Below are 20,105 nucleotides of genomic sequence, written 5' to 3'. Positions count from 1 at the left end.
CCTTTCCTGCTTCAGTTTTTAAAGGAGGTTAATTGAGATCAGATACTTAAAGCTGAACTTAATAGCAACAGAGTAGTCATATAGTCCAGACTACAGAAAAAAAAAACACGTTAAAAATACTTGGAATAGTTAAATATCTCCAGATCAGCCACATAGGATAACTTCAGGGCATTTAAGAATTTAAATGAAGGACCCTGAACCGTTCCTGGTTATCTGTAGAGTGTTCAGTGAAGACACGTATGGAACTCCAGGAGACGGGAAAGGATAATTTTACTGATTTTTAAGAGATAGGGAAGAGTTTGGGAACATTTAGCCCAGTCCATATACCTGATTATAACCCCTACTATACAAATAGGACAGTAAGAAGCACCTTGTATATGTGCAGCAGTACAAATGAAAGTTTCACCCTTCACAAGCTAACTGGCCTACAGGGCATAAAAAGATTATACAGAGGCAAGCAAGGCTTTGAGTACAGCCCTCCCAACACAGCTCCTCCAAGAAAACAAGGGAAAAAATGGTCTTTGTGAAATAATTATGAAGCAACAAAACAAGCAGTTGAAGAGTTGCATTCAACAAGTCATTGTTAACCATTCACAGGGAGGCTGAGAGAACGTATTCACCAGGGTCTCCGTCCTACACATCTCACGGCGCAAGAGGATTCAGAAGTCTTTAAAGTGCTTTTGAGAGACTTTTTTATAAAAAAATTAAAAAAATAAAAAAACACCACCCAAAAACCAACTGGATGATACCAAGCCAGAAGACAGTCCAAGTACTTTGGAGGACAAAAATCAGAATTTGAAGTTATATCGGTCAGTTGGAGAAGCCAGCAGGAAAAAAGCTCAGACATCTGTTAGACACCTTTGGAAAACAGTAAATCAACAGGAATAACAGCAAATTTTAGCAAATCAGAAGATTTACACAGTAGAGAGAGAGAAAAGAAGGAGACACCTTACAGGACACCAAATTTGGTGGGGGAGTCAATTACTCGTCAATTACCCTTCCTCCCCCATGGACAGGACAAGAGTAAAGGGCTAAATTTTGAAAACAAGAGAAATTCAGTTGAGAGGTCAAAAAGATTTTAAGTTAATTAATAGTTACTTGGAGGATTGTGAAGCACCTGTCACAGATTTCTAGAACACGTCAGGGTGGTTTAGGCTAATTACTTACATCCCATTTTGTTTCTCCTTACCTCACAACCTCTTCCTTGCACCACTTCTTCCCCCAGGGATGGGAAGAGGGAAATCAGACTTTAAAGAATTCCGCCTCAAATGACTAATGAATTAAGTTAGAATTAGTGTCACTAATGAGAACATTTTTCAGCATTTATTAGACCAGTGGCTGCAGTGACCTCTTATGCTAGGGTCATACAGTTGCTTCCAGTCCAGCATCCCTAATTTCAAGAGTCATGAATAACTTTAAAGACATACATTTTGGCTGAAACTTTCTAGGCATGAGGCAGAATTTGTAGGGACATCAACGGCTCCTGCATCGTGCAGCTTCCAAGCTTTTTCCAGTTTGGAAAAATTATTGTGTCACTGGAGAAATAAGCTGTGATCGTCTAGTTAAAGTCTATAGGATAATAACGCACGTGCCCAAGGCAGCAGAATTACAACTATATGCCTGACTGGCATTTCTTACCTCTGAGAGCTTAACTGTATGACTTTAATGTTGTATTAACATCAGCTGTTTCTACGGGATCTATTTTACAATGAACCTACAAATGGCATGTGTAACAAATGATATCTATTGCATTTTATTATTCATCTTTTTCCACATATTGACATTTGAGATGTAACCAGGGACTTTGCACAGAATACGTCTGGCAGAAGTGGTGTGTACTGATTAATGTCCTCTCGGTGCTGATATGAAACACATGGGTTATATTAGCAAAGCGATGTATGAAATGATACATTGGAAATTACTTACCTATTCCATGAACATGACTTACCAAAGTCAGGAATGTTCTAGTGATTAACTCTTACGAATGCATGTGAATTAAACTACTTCTTTCTGGGAAAAGGGGAGCATTATCAACTACCGATAGGCTGCAAGGGGTCAACCCTAAAATCTTCTGAAGTAAATGGCTTTGACAGTACAGTAGCAAAATTATATATTCAGACAACAAGTACACTGAAACAAAGAGCTATTGTTATTCCTCTTCCCTTTGACAATTTGAAGGTATTTCTTCAAGTTTAGGCCACGACGGACAAAAGAATCCCCATAGAAGTCCTTAGGCACATGCTTAACTCCAATTAAAAACAACATCCCAGTGAAACTGTTAAAGTTAAGCATGTGCTTAAATATTTTCCTGAATCTGGCCAGTGGGTACTTATTTGCCAAAGTTTTATTTTCTTTATTGATACAATATTAACTCCAACATGCTGTGGACCCGTAAATATTAGCCAAAATTATTAACTTTTTCTGGATTTCTTGGCCTTTTAAAAAATCTGGTCTGGCTAGAAGGCTGTCTTATCATTAAAGCAACATATTAAATTTCTCTGACAGTAAAAATCTATCTATAGACATACAGTAACAACAAATTAACCTCAATCTGACATGAATGAAAACAGTTTTTAAGTGGTTATAGTTCCTAAAACAGAATCTATATGCAATAAATATAATTATTTCACTAAAATTGTTAGCACATGTTTTTCTGTTGCAACAGACATGTTTGCCGTACCATCTTTGTTGTATTGATATGTTCTTTAGTAGCCCGTTCTGTGCCTTCATCCTTGATTTAAATTTATCATGACACATTTTTAAACAATAGCAGGAAACCTCACTTATGACTTTAATTATAAAATGGTGTTATAAAATTATATCCACATTTTACTTTTGGCAGTTGGCAATCCTCATTTAACATAAATAACCCTTCTTGGCCTCAGCAGTTCTCTTTGGTTGATTTCAATGCTTACTGTATGTAATTGATATAAAAACACAAGGTTTAGGAAGCAGTTATTGGAACTTGTTAAAAGAAGTAGTCAAGTTCATAAACGCAGTCATTTTGCTATGTTACATGCCAAGAGAATTAATAATGTACATTTGGGAATAAGGGAGAAATTCTGGCTTTTTAAAGAAAGACTGATGTAACTACAGTATTCCACTCCTATGTTAATTGTTTGGCTCACAAACCCACGGCTTTGTTTCTCTTCCACCCACAGCTGCTTCCAATAATCTTCTAAAAACTGACACATACATACACACACATCCACATTATATGCAGACATCCATTTTTAACTACACATATGCACTAATACCAAAATAATTCTGTTGCTCTGTATTAAAGAGCGAGAGCAAATGTGTTCACCTTGCTGTATAAATAAAAGAAAGAGACAATCGCATCAGAAGAGGCTGTTCTCAGGAGCCTGAGGTTTAGCAATACTAGGGATGAAGCTATTTCAAGTCACTTCCCAAAGCAAATTCCCAAGCAGTTCACACAAAGGGACTGATTTTCAACTGAAGACCCCCAAATTTGCACAAAGTCATCTTTGTCTGTCTGCCGCACACCAACAGCGCCAGTACATGAACATGCAAGAGAGTTACTTGTCTGCAAGAGCCATTAAGTAACTCCAAAATTGAATCCCCCGATGCACAATGGTCACATGAGTGTACGGAAAGTCACCTGTAAGTGACGCAGAGACAGACCATTCGTTGAAAAACTGAAGCTTAATATTAAAATGCAACACCTTCTTAACTTCTATTTGACCATCACATAGCATTACGCACAGGACCAAAGAAAAGCATGTTCATAAGAGACTCTCGACGGTGCTGGGCCCTCCATAACCTTCACTGAGCTGATGGGAGCTACTAATGGTCCTTCACTTTTGAAAACAAATCACTCTGGTTAGGCCGCACTTAAACTTTTTCCGTTTGCCATTTTAAGGACCCAGCTTCAAAAATCCTAACTTACTACAGCTAATTTATGAGAAAGAATTCAAAAACATTGAGAATGTTATTTTTAAGCTCCCATTTGGCTGGTTTATCTCATACCTCAAAAATCAGTTTAAGACACACGCGGGGGACTTTGTGCTTTTTGCATCAGGATCCACCACCTCAGATGACGTGGGGATATGCCCTACCAGCCAAGTCACACAACAGGAGACAGCCACAGCACAGGACAGCGTTTGCGGACAGATGGGGATTGGTGATGCCATAGATTGTCACTAACAAATGCCAGATGCAGAGGGCTGGAAGCAGAGGCAGCTGGGGAATTCAGAGGAAAGCCGAGATGCTTAAAATGTACGTGCTGTCAGTACTACGATGGGAGAGCAGGACAGAGGAGCCAGATGTGCGAGTCTCACACAGAAAGAAAGAGACTAGACAGACCTGGCAAGACAAAGCTAAAGAAAATGAATGTTTCAATTATGGGCTACTACCTTGGAGTAAAGGCTTGGCTTTAGGAGCATGGGAGGGACAAATACTTTTCCTGCCTCCTCTGACATATCCACAACAGGCAGCTGTTTTTATACATCCAAGATGTAACACAGTTGGTATTTGCTTAGTCAAGGGCATATGTACCTATTGGTCCTATATAAACCAGTCTCTCAAGCTCGAGCAGGTACCAATGTGCACCCCATCCCTTTGCAGTGAACAAGGAGAACACGCCAATACCACCAACCTTTACAAGATATGTCTCTCATCTGTAACTTGCCACTTCCAACCACTGCTGGAAGCAAGAGCCAGCCTGTTCCTTTGGCCTCTCATTAAACCACTCAGTCAGAAAAGCTCAAGAACACTGGGATTTCAAAACCTTCTTGCGTCCTCCCTTCTTACCCATGCAAGGATGGACACGACCCAGACTCTGTGACATAATAAAGTTCACTAAGTGAATCCATCTCAGGAGTTTTAATTCATCAGCATCACTGAATGGTAGCATCTATTTCAGCCTCTCGCAACTCATCCCTAACCAGCTGAGACCTACTGACTTTAAGAGACCCAAGAGAGAGGTGCCAGCTCAGACCTGCTACCTGTAGAACACAAGAGGGGCCAAAGCCAGTGGCTCCCACCCTAAAACCAGCTCAATAGCAGCTGCCAACTCTTTGGTTTAAATAGTCTGGACTGGCCTCTTTCTTCCTTGGGCATCGCCAGGTTTGTGCAAGTGTTAAAAGCAAACCTAAAAAAAAAAAAAAAAAAAAAATAGTGCTAGGGAACACGTTGCTTTTTCCCTGACTGCCAGGCCCTGAGGTCCAGCCGAGGAGGCCACACATGCTAGCATGTCTTTCCCTCTCCCACAGATGTTCCAGTGTTTCTGAATAAATAGGAAGCTGGCTACCTAGCAGTGGAAGAAATTACTTCAGAGGACGCGGAGACTCATGGGATTTTCACATTTCCTAATATAAACTTTGATTTTGCTATTTTTATTGAAAAGGGGGTGTTCGGCAAAGGCAGTAGTGCTTCCTCCTCACACTTCCTATTGCTATATGCAATATTAATACTTTAACCTTATAATTAGGGATGGTCATATTTTGTGGAACCTGAGGTTTTGCAGACCTCTTGAACTTCGGCGGGGGGGAAGGAAAGGGAAGCTGCAGAGAATGAAGCTCACCACATCTTCCCTTATAAGCCTTTGATTTTCTTTTCTCCTGTGAAAGGAGATTCAGGTTTTTTCTTTTTTTTTATTTTTCTGCTTAAAGACCTATCTCCAACACTTGGTCTAGATATACTTTTGAGGCCAAGCCCTAAATTGCTGCAAACTGTCAGTGTCCCTGACACCAGTGCTCCCAGTCTATTCTATCAGCCCTGGTGCGCCTGCCTCCATGCTTGGCAGGGCAAGGGGAAGATCAGTCTGCACAGAAGAATTCACCCATCATTCTGCAGAGATCAACTACTACTACTTAAAAAAAAATAAAAAATAAAAAAGCAAACAATTGGCTTTGGCAGCATTCAGGAGGTATCTGGCCACGAAATCCCAAAAGAGAACTAATCCATCATAAGAGCAACATTCAGTCGGTTATACTCCTTATTTAAAAGCAGATTCCATGCAAATAAAAAAAAAAAGGCAACACAGCTGAGAAATTTAGGTTTCCTGACTTAACCAACAACCGAAATCAAAACCCAAAGCCACATCCTCAGCTAATATAAATATGGTGCCACTGAAGCTGATAGACCAAAGCCTGTCAAACACATCCCTGTCCTGCTGTCATCCTTTTTAGCAGGGTTGAGGCAGAATAACTTTCCTGAGGCACACGGGAAGGGAAGAGAATTGCTCTGTTTGCGCGCATGCGATAGGAGACCACCTATTTTTTGGTGTTTGCAGCGGCATCAGGGCTTCTTCATTCAAGAACTCATTAGAAACAAAGTAAAGGACGACCGTAGGCATTAGAAGTGCTGAAGGAGAAGCAGGACAAAGAGTACGTCCGTCAGCTCGCTATCAGAGAGCTGAGTCCTCCCTGTTGGCCCAACAGTCTCAGAAGTCAAAAAAGATTTCAACCGAAGTCAGCTTAAAACTGCCATTCCCATCTTAACTTTAAAACTTAACAGTGAATTAAAGGATTGTTCTACTATTGAACATTAAAGCATGAAGTACTTAGCTTTCACGTTACTTTTATTTAACAAACAATTTAACAAAATTGAGGTGAATTCTCAAAAAAAAAATTCTACATCTCTATTTTTTGCCTCAGAGGGGATGGGATTTTTTGGGTTGGCGTGTTTGGTTTTGGCAAACAAAATATTTATGCCTTTCAAGAGTCCTCTAAATTATGGGGTCCACCTCGTACAGAAGACACAACTGGATGGATGGCCTCAGTTCAGGGTACAGCTAATTACACATAAACAAAGACCCAAAAACAAATTCCATCAATACCCTGAGCACCCACCCTGTTGTGTACATGACTTAGGGCTGCTCTGTGCCTGCAAGTGACGTACTTTAGGAAGGCAGGGACTCCCATTTCTCTTGTTGGCCCCATAAAGATTCCTTTATATGAACAGGTTGATTCCCCAGCTCCTACCTCCATACCTGATATCACGGAATGGCTGAACAAACACAATTTCGCCCCCCACCCCCGAATTTTCTGTGCCAGCATTAGCCCACTGCTGCCATCAAGAGGTACCCTCGCACAAGGCACATACGAAATTCACTTTTCTCAAAGCCATCGGTTTTAAATCCCTCCTTAATTTCAACTTCTGCCATGACGCCCGCTTATCCCTCACGGGCAGGTGAGCGTTTCACTAATAACAGATGCATAATGTTTCCCTAGATTTGAGTTCCTCCTGCTGATCGCTTCTCCGACACACAGTCTTTGCAGTACTGGTGCCAATCGACAGCACTTCTGTCAGCAGTGCTTTACTGGCTGAAAACTGGCATGGCAAAAAGCACTCTGCCTCCAGGACCTGTGAGATAGTTCACTTGTAATTTGTTTTCTAAAGTCTCAGAAGTTTTCACTCTTCAACAAAAATAGGCTCTTTTGTAAGCGTAACATTCTCCAGAACTCTATAAACCATCAGGCTAAAGATCCACAGGGAATGCCAAAAGACAGCCTCTTGGAGAAATTTATTGAACAACAATGTCCTCTGCTGGCAGGAACTAGACTCAACTTGTAATGCTGAATTCCAGTACCTTCCCCACGATTCTGGGGACATCATCATGAATACCTCATTAAACGTCCTGAACTAGAAGCCAAAAATAGAACAAAAATCAACACCAGGATAAAGTGCTATTTGGATAGCCTTGTCTGGTTTACCTCAGACGAGGACAGAGGTCAGGGTATATTCAATGCATAAACCTCTGATGACAGGAAATAAATTGGAATATGATTCAAGATTAGCCTATGTGACTTCGTGCCCCAGTGAACAGGGCAACAACATGGCAATGGAATGCAGATTCTCCTCTCAACCTTACTGCTTACCCTCCGCATGTCTTCAGACAAATCAGGTCTCTTCCACCTATTTAGATTTTGAAAGCATCAGAACAGTGAAGACATTATTTGCCCAACCAGACCTTACCACAAAAAGGAGCTGAGGTACTTCCAAGAGCACCCAAAGGACACAGGAGTCTGGGATTTATTTACAAGTGTCAGACACATACTAAAGACTAGATTTTCAGAGTATTCGGGTTCCAAGAGAGGCAAACAGGCCCTTACCTGACCTGGGTGCTCCCAGGAACTCTGGTAACAACCTAACTCCTGTTAATCCTCTTTAAACACAGTAGAACTGACAGCTGCTTTGTTGGGTTCCTCCATGTCCTTAAGTGCTGATTCTGAAGAGCTTATGTTTTGGCAACACTTCCCTAAATATCTGCTCCAATTCTCAAAATAAAAACCAGTGTAGCTGAAACCCAATTTTAGGTCTATCACACCAGATTGCTTCTGGAAAGAGAGAAAAAAAAAAAGCAGCCAAAGGGAAATCCTCCATTTTCATTCTTGGCAGGCAGCTGTCCGGTGTTCCTCACGCTGGAAAGCAGCTCTGCAGAGGGGAACCTGGGAGCCCTGGTGGACAACAAGTTGACCATGAGCCACCAATGTGCCCTTGTGGTCAAGAAGGCCAATGGTCTCCTGGGGTGCATTAAAAAGAGCGTGGCCAGCAGGTTGAGGGAGGTCATCCTCCCCCTCTACTCCGCCCTGGTGAGGCCACATCTGGAGTACTGCGTCCAGTGCTGGGCTCCCCAGGTCAAGAAAGACAAGGAACTACTGGAGAGAGTCCAGCAGAGGCTACGAAGATGATGAGGGGACTGGAGCATCTCTCTGATGAGGAAAGGCTGAGAGCCCTGGGGCTGTTTAGCCTGGAAAAGAGAAGACTGAGAGGGGATCTCATCTATGCTTATCAATATCTAACAGGCGGGTGTCAAGAGGATGGGCCAGACTCTTTTACTAGTGCCCAACAAGACAAGGGACAACGGGCACAAACTGGCACACAGGAAATTCCATCTCAACATAAGAAAAAACTTCTTTGCTTTAAGGGCAACAACACTGGGACAGGCTGCACAGAGAGATATTCAAAACCTGTCTGGATGCATTCCTGTCCAACCTGCTCTAGGTGAACCTGCTTTGGCAGGGGGGTTGGACTAGATGTCTCCGAAGGTCACTTCCAACTGCTACCATTCTGTGATTCTATGATACCCCTTCTATGCCTTAGAGGGGCAGTTGCACAATCATACATGAAAAAAGCTCATGAATCCCAATTATCATCAAAACCAAGCATTGTTATAGTTTTAGTTAGTTCTAGGCTCTAACCATAACCCTAAAATGCACATAATGACATGCTTTTCCCATTGACGGAGATTGACAATTCTGTTGAAATTCAGGAAGGTAAACAAGAATTATCCAACATATTTAGAAAGACCAAACAAACTTCTGGGCTCAGATTCACTTTATCAGATCCCTTGAGGTTCTGAGTTTGTTTGGTCTTTCCAACTACAAAAGTTGGTCAAGGAAAAGCAGTTACCCCCCTGAGTACATTTTGTTTCCTTGATATCCTTAGAGTTCTACAGCTACGCCACCACTACGACAAGAGTTTTTGCAACTTTCTTCAGCAGCCAATAGATGTCAGTGGAAGAAACCTCCAACACCTGCAAAATGACTACGTTGTTTCTTAAGAAAGCAGAAGCCGGGCTCAGGGTAAGAGGATTATGAATCAGTGCAACGGCTCAGAATTGGCAGATCTGAAGTGTCGCAATGACTGTATTTTGGCAAGGAACAGTGAAAACCACACTGTAAGGTTGTATGAGACAAGGTGATCAAAATACAGCAAGCAAATTCAATCGCGGAAAAAAGCGGAACTATTTCTAATGATCCTTTAGCTTAGTCACCAATTCTATTTATATGTTTTAAGGGTCCATAAATATTTTTATCGGCACTCAGGACACAGAGTTTTCCAGTTTCTATATAAAGAAGTCATTTTGGACAGATCAAAACAATAAAGGCACAGGACTCCTGGATGACAGATGCCAGGATGTTAGTAACCATAAATGGTTTTCAAATATGGCCCCATCACCATCCCCCACAGTAGCCCTTTCAAGTGGGAATTACAAATTACTTACTTGGAGAGGAAATTTCAAACAGGCCACTTATCAAAAAGTGCCAAATAAACCTGTCATTGGGATAGAAGTTACAAACCATTCCTAAACTCTGCAGACATTTCCTGAGCCTGTGAACTCTGATCTTGGCTTCTAATAAACATGACATCAGCTCCCCAGTACTGCAGACACAAGACACATGACCCACCACTATGTTATCGCTTCCTCTGCAGTTTCTTCTAGGATCTGTTCTAAAGCACAACATCAATGGAAGACTTTCCGCTTATTTCAAAATTGGTTTTGGATCAGGTCCTTAAAGGGAGGTCAGAACAAGCGCAGCATGGTATCAGTATGTGAGCTACAAATATTATTGCAAGTATCCACTTAAAAGCAATACTCAATCTGAGACCTCTGAGGAGTTTTCCAGGTATTGAATTAGTTAGTGGGTTAAGACAAGACCCCCGTTGCTGTCAAAGACTTATTAACTGCTAACCTCTCATCCTAGAAATGTAACTGAGCCTTTAAAAACTCTGATTAAACACATATATACTGGATGGCTACCGAATAACATCTCAAAACATGTTAAAAGAGATTACGATATGCTAGAAGAGTTCAAACACTGAAATGACAGTCACCTCAATTTCCAGAGAGGTTCTAGGGAAGGATTAAGATAGCTAAAGCTCTACCGTTTACTTATTCCATGTAGGCACTTCCTTTGCAGCTAAGTTTTTGGGGTTGAAACTGAAGTTGGAAAAGTAGATTTAAAAGAAAATTTCCCGTTTATCTCTGGGCTGGAAACTTGACCAAGAACCCTACCTCACACACCAGAAAAACGGGCAATCAACTCAATAAGCTAAGATGTCAATAAGCACAGAACTAGGGCTCCTGGAAAAGTAACTTCAAAAACATATAATTAAAATAAGATACTTGTAAAGACTATGGAATATTTATCTAGAAATGAAGCCTCTACTTCTGCCTAAAGAATAGACATTTCCTTCATATTCAGATATTCCTAAAACAATTCCAGATCAGATATGGGTCAGAGCTAGCAGGTTATATTGTGCAAAAAAGAAATTTATTTTAAAAGCTTCATGATTAACACATGAATCTTGCTGGAAAGGACATCTCCAGAAGCCACCATGAATCCTCACAGATGGTAAGTCCTAGCAGATACAGACCTAGAAAGCTGTCCAGTGTCCTGGGAGCATGACTGCCCTTTTTTCGTTTCTGTGTTTTCCTCTTCCACCATCATCAGTTCAGAACCTGTCATTTCTAAAATTAGTAAAGTCCCATCGGTCTGTGTAGGTCAGAAAGGAGAGATAGCTGCTCCATAGCATAAACTGACTCCCAACAAGGCTAGTCAAGCTCAAAGCAGTTGTGCATAAATAGCATTCTAGCGCAGAGCTGCTAAAACATCCTCAAGTCACGGCAGCCTTGGCACAGCCAGCTATAATGCAAATGTTTTGCTCTTCTCATGGCAGGACATCACCTGCCATTCACTGGGCACAAAGAGGAGGTCACTCTGTGGAACAGATACACAAGGAGACATAAACATATCAACTGCTATCACAAGATTGAGCTGGTCCTCAGGAATCTGCAAAGCTCACAGCCCCTCTGCGCCCTGTGGTGGGGAAGGGGAAACTCCTCCATGCTCCTGAATGGACAAGAAATCCCCCAACCTGAAAGCCAAACACTTTGCTCCAAGGACTTTTCTTATGAAGCAAAAAGAAACTCGCAGAAGGCACGAGATCCCTGGCCTATGTATGCTGTCAATCAAAAAGAATTATCCAGTTTACATCATCTGATTATTTAGCCTTCCCATTTCAGAGCTGTAAAAATGCATGGGTTTCCCCAGCACTAAAAGCTTGGTATATATTCTATACCAACATCATGAATGTGCAGCACCTTCGCAGGAAGGCAAGGAGGAAGTGATGAAAGCGCACTGCCCAGGGAGGGGACTGCACGGGGAGGGAGCTTACCCGAGTCAGGGGTTAGTCACAACAGCAAAGCTGCGCTCCGACTGAGGGAGCCAAGGGATCTTTAGTGACCAGGAAAAATTCCGTGCTTTGGATTGAATGACTCATGGAGCGGTGCAGTACCTCCTACCAACGTGCTGTGGCATTCAGACCCAGAAGGAAGTGTGTCAGCTATTGAGTCATGCACCTCCGAACGAGTGGCTGTGGCCAATCTAAACACAAACGATGCCCAGCTCCGTTCAGTCCTGACATTACCGTAGCCCAAGGTTAAGCTCATCTCCCAGGAGCTTTCTAAAATAAAAACCTTTCTGGTTATAAACAAAATATGATTTCCAAACCCAGGCTATCAGGACCGTGCTTGAAAAGCCCAGCAATTTCCCTACGCACACATTTAGCCTTCTAACATCAAAGTGCCTGCAATACAACCTGCCGAAGGGACTGGAAGCAAAACTGACTGGCCACTTAGGAGCAAACTTTAATATAGGAGTGGGACTTGTGTTGTTACACTACTGACCTACATTTGCAAATCCCTGGAGGTAATTTCGTGCAGCCTATAAAAAGGACGAGCTATAAAGCCAGCTATATTAAGTTGTTATGCAACAGAAAGCACAGCTGCGCCAAACAAAAACAGCCTACGACAAGAGGAGCAAACAAAAGCCATGAAGTTCTGTGTAGGAAAAACTAATACGTTTCAGCTAACAAAAGAAGAGTCTTTTAATTAACTTGTTCTCATTGAGTGCAGAGATAATTAAATTACAGAAACAACCACATTAGTGTAATCAGTTTAGAAAAACCCACATACAGAGACAAAGGATTTTTCAAGATCCATCTATAAAAAAAAAAAAAAAAAGAAGCTCCACTTAAACTGCTTTCACTCTTCCTTTGTTAAATGCATTCATGTGCTTTCTTTTAGAGGAAAAGAGACCCTTACTCCCATTCAGTTTAATCAAATCCTTGAAAGACTACCACAAGCTTCTGATCCAATTCTTCAAACATTTTGTATTTTTTAAGATTATTTCTTTCTTCTACTCATGCAATTACTCAGGAATCTCACCTTTCACTTCATCCAGGTATATCTCCCTTCCTTTCAGCTGCACAGTAAAGACTCACATGACTTGCACGCATGCTCCAAATGACAAATAAAAAACAAGGCGACAAGCAAAATAATGAAAATGGTCAGAGCTAGTTTGATAAAACCAAAATATTGGGGTGGGATTTAATTTTTGGGGAGGTGCAGCTCACAACTTGAGACCTTCAAGGCTTGATAACAGTGGCTTGCTTAATTGCTTCAAAAGGGATTATATTTGCTATGATTTGATACAGATATATTCATCCTAAGGGACCTGCGCTGCTTGAACTGCGGTATTCTTTAGCCAAAACAACAGCCCACCTTTCCAGCATTGGTCACAGTAAAAGTCACTCATGGTTTGATCCATGAAGGTCCAGCAAAGAGCTCATTCTATCTTTAAGTTAAGGAGCTGTTGAAATGCTTTGTGGAGCTGATACAAAATACATTAGAAAAAGAGCTCACGTTAAGAGGAACTCAGACCAGGAAAAGAGAATCCTCTGATGGCGTGCTCCTTGAGGTCTACCCAAAGACATCAGAGATGCCCAGAGCAGAGCTCCTGCAAGAGCACTGCCCACACCCGCCTGGTAGAGATGACAAGATGCAGCAGGAAGGAGGCATTTTCCATCTGAAGCAAATTGGCTGGAACAGCATCTGCGAGCTTGTAACACCCCGAAGAGAGACTGGTACAACAGCCAACTCCTTTTTGCCCTTAATAAATTCCACACGAAAGCATGAATGACGTAGACCCGGCACCACCACATCCTCAAGTCCTCCTAACATCTGTACGGTACAGCTGCACTGGTTCTAATCCCACATACCCTCACCACAGGGCCTTCTCCTCGCAATTTATGGCCTCTTATGGAGATATGTTTTGTACGAACAGCAAGTTCTACACTTCGGCATAAGAGCTACTTTTTAAACAGATAATGCTCCAGACAGACTTATAGTCAGGTGGGTTAAAAATATATATTTATATACACATGAAAGTTAGAACTACAGAAGCAGCTGTATGGCTTCCACTATTTGTTTTTCTTAAAAAAAAAAAACAACCCCTAAAATAAAACATTTATATAAAAATATTATCATAATCTATTTTTCATTAAATAATATTTCAATGGAAGATCTTGTCTCCAAAATATCATCTTTATACTTTAAAATAAAAAAGCCAAATAGACCTGGCTCACGCTATTTCAGGAACATGCAATAGTCAGTGTTCATCAAATCCCGAAGGTGATGCCAAGCACACCCACCATGGCAGCAACTTCAGTGCTTGCTGGGCCCAAAGCAACAGTGACTTGGAAAGAAATATAAATTGCACTCCTTGGTACAGGGGCAGAGGCACCATCGTGAATCTCATTCTATCATAAGGCAAGGGCAAGCAGGAAACTCAGCCAGGAAAACCAAGCTTTCCAGAGTCCTCAATAGGAAGCGTGTAATTTGCCGTAAGAATTAATTATATACATGTGGACATAAGGCGGTTTTACCCCACGTCTATCCCGTGCACCCCCAGCATTAGGTGGCGTGGCACATGCTGTCATCAGCTAACATGACTGAGCAGGCCACCAGATGTCCCCTTCCCATGCTCCAGCCACGTTCAGTTCTCTCCGTGCCGTGGTGGCCCCTGTTAATGAGGCTGCAGTGGCATCTACTGGTCATAGCCCAGCGACGCAGGCAGTATTTTTGTCGGCTTCAAACGTTTCTCACATGACAGAAAGGCTTTTCAGGCTTGTTGCATAACTTCTTTCTTCCGCCCTCCGCTGCTATTTATTGTTGTCGTTTATTATTGTTAAGTTGCTTTGGAGATGTTACAGCAACGGATATTACAGCTGACCGTCATCAATGACAAGAGAAATAAAACCCTCGGGATGTGAATGTATCACCCCAACCAACCCACGGTTAGTCTGTATCCTATCGGTAGTACCACAAAAGGCAGTGCCGGTTTACGCCTGGATTAGCCGGGCTTCTGAGCAAGCCTACAAGGACAATTATTTCCACTGACTGAGCTGGGACGTTTAGGCCTCCCTTGATGTTTCTGTTTACCACATCGTGCAATATTTACATTTCTTCGGGTACTCAGAAGGATCTGCACGGGTGAGAGACAGGTTGTGATTCAGCTACGGACAGACAGAAAACAAAAGCTGAACTCCAGCTGGCATGAACGATTAAATGAGACTTGCGCACAGGCGTGTCGGTGCAAGAGGGTAGTTTGCCAATAGGGAATTTCTCTCTTATCAGTGCTCAGCTTTAACTGCAAAGCAAAACTAAATGAGGGCCGAGTTTGAAGAACGCAGTTAAGCATCATAGTATAGCTCTCAGTTTGTGGGAATTCAAGTATCCAACGCTCACTTGATCTTACAAAGAAATCGGAGTTTTGTTCTGTCACAGGGAATAAAATAATAACCGGTCCACCCACAAGTGCAAGCACAGGCAAGAAGCCCAACGTTGGGTCAGGGCCAGAAAACAAGGGAGATGCAAGTATTGCCACTATTATGACAACTGCTGTTTTAGTCATCTTCGAAGATGACTCCTGTTTAAAGACATATTTAAAGCAGTGCTTCAAGGCTTGAAAACTTTGCCAGTTTTTAAGTTTGGGTTTTTGCCCCGATGAGTTTGGGTTTTTTCTTAAATCAGCTTTTAAATAAGCAGTACAATATTTGCCATTCGGTTTGGAACACACTTGAATCATCTTTTCAGATTTTCTTCACTGTTTTCAGTCTAGCCTTGCTCTCAGAGGTGAAGCTCTGAGAGACATAAATTAACATGAGGGTAACAATAAAAGCATAAGAGTTAGCAATCCAGTCAGAGACTGGGTGGATGAGGGAAGGAAAAAAACTTCCCCTTAGGCACATAAACATGCAACGCGATTTTTCAGAGCGTTAACTGTGCTACAGCTTTCACTGGTCAGTCACAACCCTCGTGGGGAACTCCAGGTGCTGCTCAGCCCTTTGGAAAATGCTGACACCAATTTAGGTGCCTGAATAGAAACAGGGAAGTCTTATTTAAAGCTTCTGATTTTAAAAGGCTGGGTCTAGCATTAAGACAAGAGTTGCATGTTTGGATGGGAAAACCAAGTTTAGCAGCACAGCATCACATCGGTTTCATCCAAAATTATTCATCCAGGAGACTTGCACAACCCACTTTTGCAGAAGCATCATTTAAAACAATCTGCTAATGCACTGCTTCATCGACAGATGCCTTCTATTCCACACCAAGTTGTATGGACCAGGGAAGATATCTTCACTTGAGATCTTCTAATGTAGGCCTTCAGGGCCTACAGGGCAGGAGCTCCTTGGAGGCCAGCACAGATCCCATCACCACCACCTCTGTGAGCCCCAGGGCTGTACGCCCAAACCCTGCCCTGAAGCAGCAGCCCTTGGCTCCTACCAGCCTGACCCACAGCTGGGGGCTCCGCAAGACCTCCCAAACTGGAGTGGGGGAACACCTGTATAGCTCTGCCTCTACCACCTGTGCCTCAGAAACACCTGATTTACAACCGAACCACTTCACAACCTCCAGTCATTCTTCTTTTTGTGCAGGAGAGAAAACAGGCTCAGTTACATGTGTGGTAAGCAGCAGACTCCACACCAGCATGTGTTAAACCAAACCCACACACAGCTCAGCAGGTTTACAGCCACTTTTTGTTGCTAATAACTCATCCTACCACCAAAAGGCTGTTACAAACAAAAGACGATCAAGTACTAGTTTTAGGTACAAGAAGTATGATGTGCATGGCCTTCCAGCCAAAGCTCCAGACTTGACATTGGGATTTGAGCCTTAGTTCCACCCCCTAAAAGCCGTGTAACTTTGCACAGACCTGTAGCCACTACAGTCCTCCTATTTCCTACTTGCGGAATGAGAACTGCTACTGCTTTTCTCACATCTGCAACAAAGCTGTCATGAAAATTTGACTTGAGACCTACAAGAAACACAACGCAATATGAGTGCAGACTAAATCCACTGGCCAACATTTTATATAGTGTCATATCTTGTAGCCTGTAACTTTTGTTTACACAGTCAGGCATGATAACATTTAACTCACAACTTTTACAACTCCACAGCAGGTGCTTGGACTCCAGGGGTGGAGAAGGAAAAGGTACTTCTTTTAATTAACCACGCAAATACATATTTAAGGGGAGAATCTTCAAAATTGGCCAACATTCTCTTGGTACTACCTCCTTGTAGCCCTGACTTGACACAAGCACAGAAAAGGTAACACCAAAAATTTCTGAAAGTCTTACACCACCTAGCACATTTGACAACCAAGCCACTGATTTTTTTATTTTTTTTTAAAAAAGCAGCTTGAAAGACAGTCCAAACCACTTTTTTTTTTTTTTTTTTTGCTCTGCTTTGGAATCACTGGACTGAAGGGAGGTAAAAGGCTGAATGGTAGGGTGAGTTCATCCTCTGTCATAAAAAAGCAGTTCTACTTGCAACTAAAGCTTTGCAGAGCTTCATTGCTTCAGCAGAAAGCACGTGACAGAGGTCTGAGTCATTAAAATCATCTGCCCGGGGAACATACACGCTGTTATGGTCCATTTCAGGCATTATTCTCTTCTGTATAACAAGACTCCTCCCACTCACCTTTCTCTGTTCCTCATATCATTTCTGATAACACTATTAAGTGACTCAGACTGGTCTAGACATGCCAGTGTTTCATCATGAGTTGCTTTTCAAGCGTGAAATAGCCAGAGACAGAGGGTCAACTTTCAAAATCCTTCAGAAGCACCTGTGCCCAGAGGGCAGATACACTCTGCAGACCTGACTCATGATGGCTCACTGCTGTCTGCTCTGCAGAGAGGGAAACCCAGTCACATCAACCACAGACCCCAGTTCAAATCTGCAATAGACACGTGACCTCTCCTAAACCAAGAGTAAGATGGTGGGGGGGGGTATTTATTTTTACTCTTAATTCAAGTGCTGCTTACAGGACTTAGATTCAGAGATGAATTTTTCCAAAGTTTCAGCTATTTAGACTATGGCTACTGGCTTTATCAACTGGCAGTAGAGCCAAGAGATACCAAAGATAAAGCATGGCCACCTCTCCTCTTGGCCATTTATTACAGAGCTGATTTTAAACATGGAGGCCTACAGATCCACCGTGGTAAAGATCAGCTTTTCCAACAGCTTTGCCAGTATTACTTGGTAATCATTCCAGGGATTGCATCAAATTTTTTTTATTTTTTTTGGTCAGTAACAGGGGGGGATACCAGAGATACATACATTAGTTCTGCACCTAGAGCAAATGAAAACAATATTTTTACTTAGCGCAACAAAAGTCATCTGTTTGCATAGTGCGTCTCAAAGGCAGACTTCAGAAATCACACTACAAAATAACACAAGTTCTCCATGGGGAGAGAGGACACCACCATTTTACATCTCTGCTCTTTGGTTTTGATGCTGTTACATGAAGAACGGGTCTCCAATGACGAGCTACAGGACAAGGGGACATGACACTGACATCGTCTTCTCGGCTTTATCAGAGCCTTCACCTGGAATCTGACCCAAGATACCCAGCACACTGACAACAGCTTCTTACCTTCAAGGCTTTAGGAAAGTCTAAGGTGCCAGACACTTGCAGGGACATCTGCAAGTATTTTACAAATGTCTATATTTAACTTTTGACTCAAATGCTACAGTCAGAGCTCACCTACTACCCTCTGAACTCAGGGCACTCTCATGAGTAGTTACTTGGAAAAGCTGAAGTGTGTAAGCATCTGAAGAGACTTGGGGGAAATACAGCACTTGCAACAAGTTGATGCTGGCCCCCACCCCTCCTGCAGTTCTGTTCTGGATCCGCTTTTGACGCAGTCTGACATAGGCTGACACACCCCGAGTGGGGAAGTCTGCTTATGGAGAAGGAGGAAGTATTACATCTATTACACGGAGGATGTGAAGAGAACCTAAGCAAGGCAGGTTGGGCAGGAATAGAAATTTGGAGAACAGATGCATCCGTGAACTGAAGTGACCCCAACAGTACTCGAAGTTTAATACTGAGCAAATTTTTTCCCCCACTGTTAATGTACAGAGGTCCCCCAAGAAAACATAAGACACTTACTTGTGTTTGTTAACAGGACCATAAAGACAAGAAACAGTGGAGCACGTCTTCCATGCCCACTTGGCAATAATTTAAAGCACTGGCCTAAAAAGGTACAGAGGAGCTATAAAAAATGTACTGGAAGAAGAAATACATCTTTTACAGAAATTGGAATATTTATTATTCATTGTCATGTTACATTCCCATGCTCTCAAAATATACATTTGTCTACTAAAAGACTCCCAGCTATAGGCATTTAGCAGACCCTATAGGAAAAGGAATCAAACTCTGAACAGACGATGTTGAGTCTTAGCCGAGTAACTCCAAGCATGAAGTCGTATGTTACCCATATCCAGTAAGCCTCATTCTTGATTAGAGGAGGGTTTTAGCATATAAACTGATCAAGGTGAAAATAGAGATTTTCTGTCCTTTTCCATGGGAATTCTGTCAGAGAAAAGTCATTACTTAATTACAGTTTTCCCCACTCACCATCTCAAAGGATGAGAGAATTAAAGGTCTCCAAATCAGATTTCTCAGCCTCCCACAAGATGGCTGAAAATGAGCCTGCTGCCTGCAAAACACACCTTAACTTTGCAACCCTTTGGAAGTAAAACGCCCCTGCCTTTAATGCTGTGGGTATGGTCAACAGTGACTGACAAACCACCCGTTTCCTGACATCTACACCTTATAACAGTTTATGCCAGATTCAAAGAGAACTTACCCAAACTTCTTTTTCTTCTGGCTTTCCTCTTCATCCAGCTCCTCCAGCGTACAGCGAGTGCATTTCCCTCTCAGAGGGATGTGGTGGGATCTGGGAACAGAGAGTTTTCTGCAGCAGTCCCAGAGCAGTTCAGAAGGAACACACGCCATGGCCCTCCTGGCACAGCAGAACATGGCTGACATCAAACCCCGCAGTCTCTTCCCTCAGGTTAGTTATTCACAGGCAACTGGGGGTAAGAAAAAATTTAAAAAACACTTAGAAGAGGTCAAGACTCGGACCAACCTGGAGATGAGAGACAATGTTTATTAATACTTCTGGTCCTGGCAACCACCTTTGCTTCTATTATCTCCCGAGCA

Source organism: Rissa tridactyla, chromosome 3 (assembly GCF_028500815.1).
Source record: "Rissa tridactyla isolate bRisTri1 chromosome 3, bRisTri1.patW.cur.20221130, whole genome shotgun sequence".
NCBI classification, from domain to species: Eukaryota; Metazoa; Chordata; class Aves; order Charadriiformes; family Laridae; genus Rissa; species Rissa tridactyla.
The sequence above is the reverse complement of the archived record's forward strand: the minus strand, read 5'-3'. Positions refer to the sequence as shown.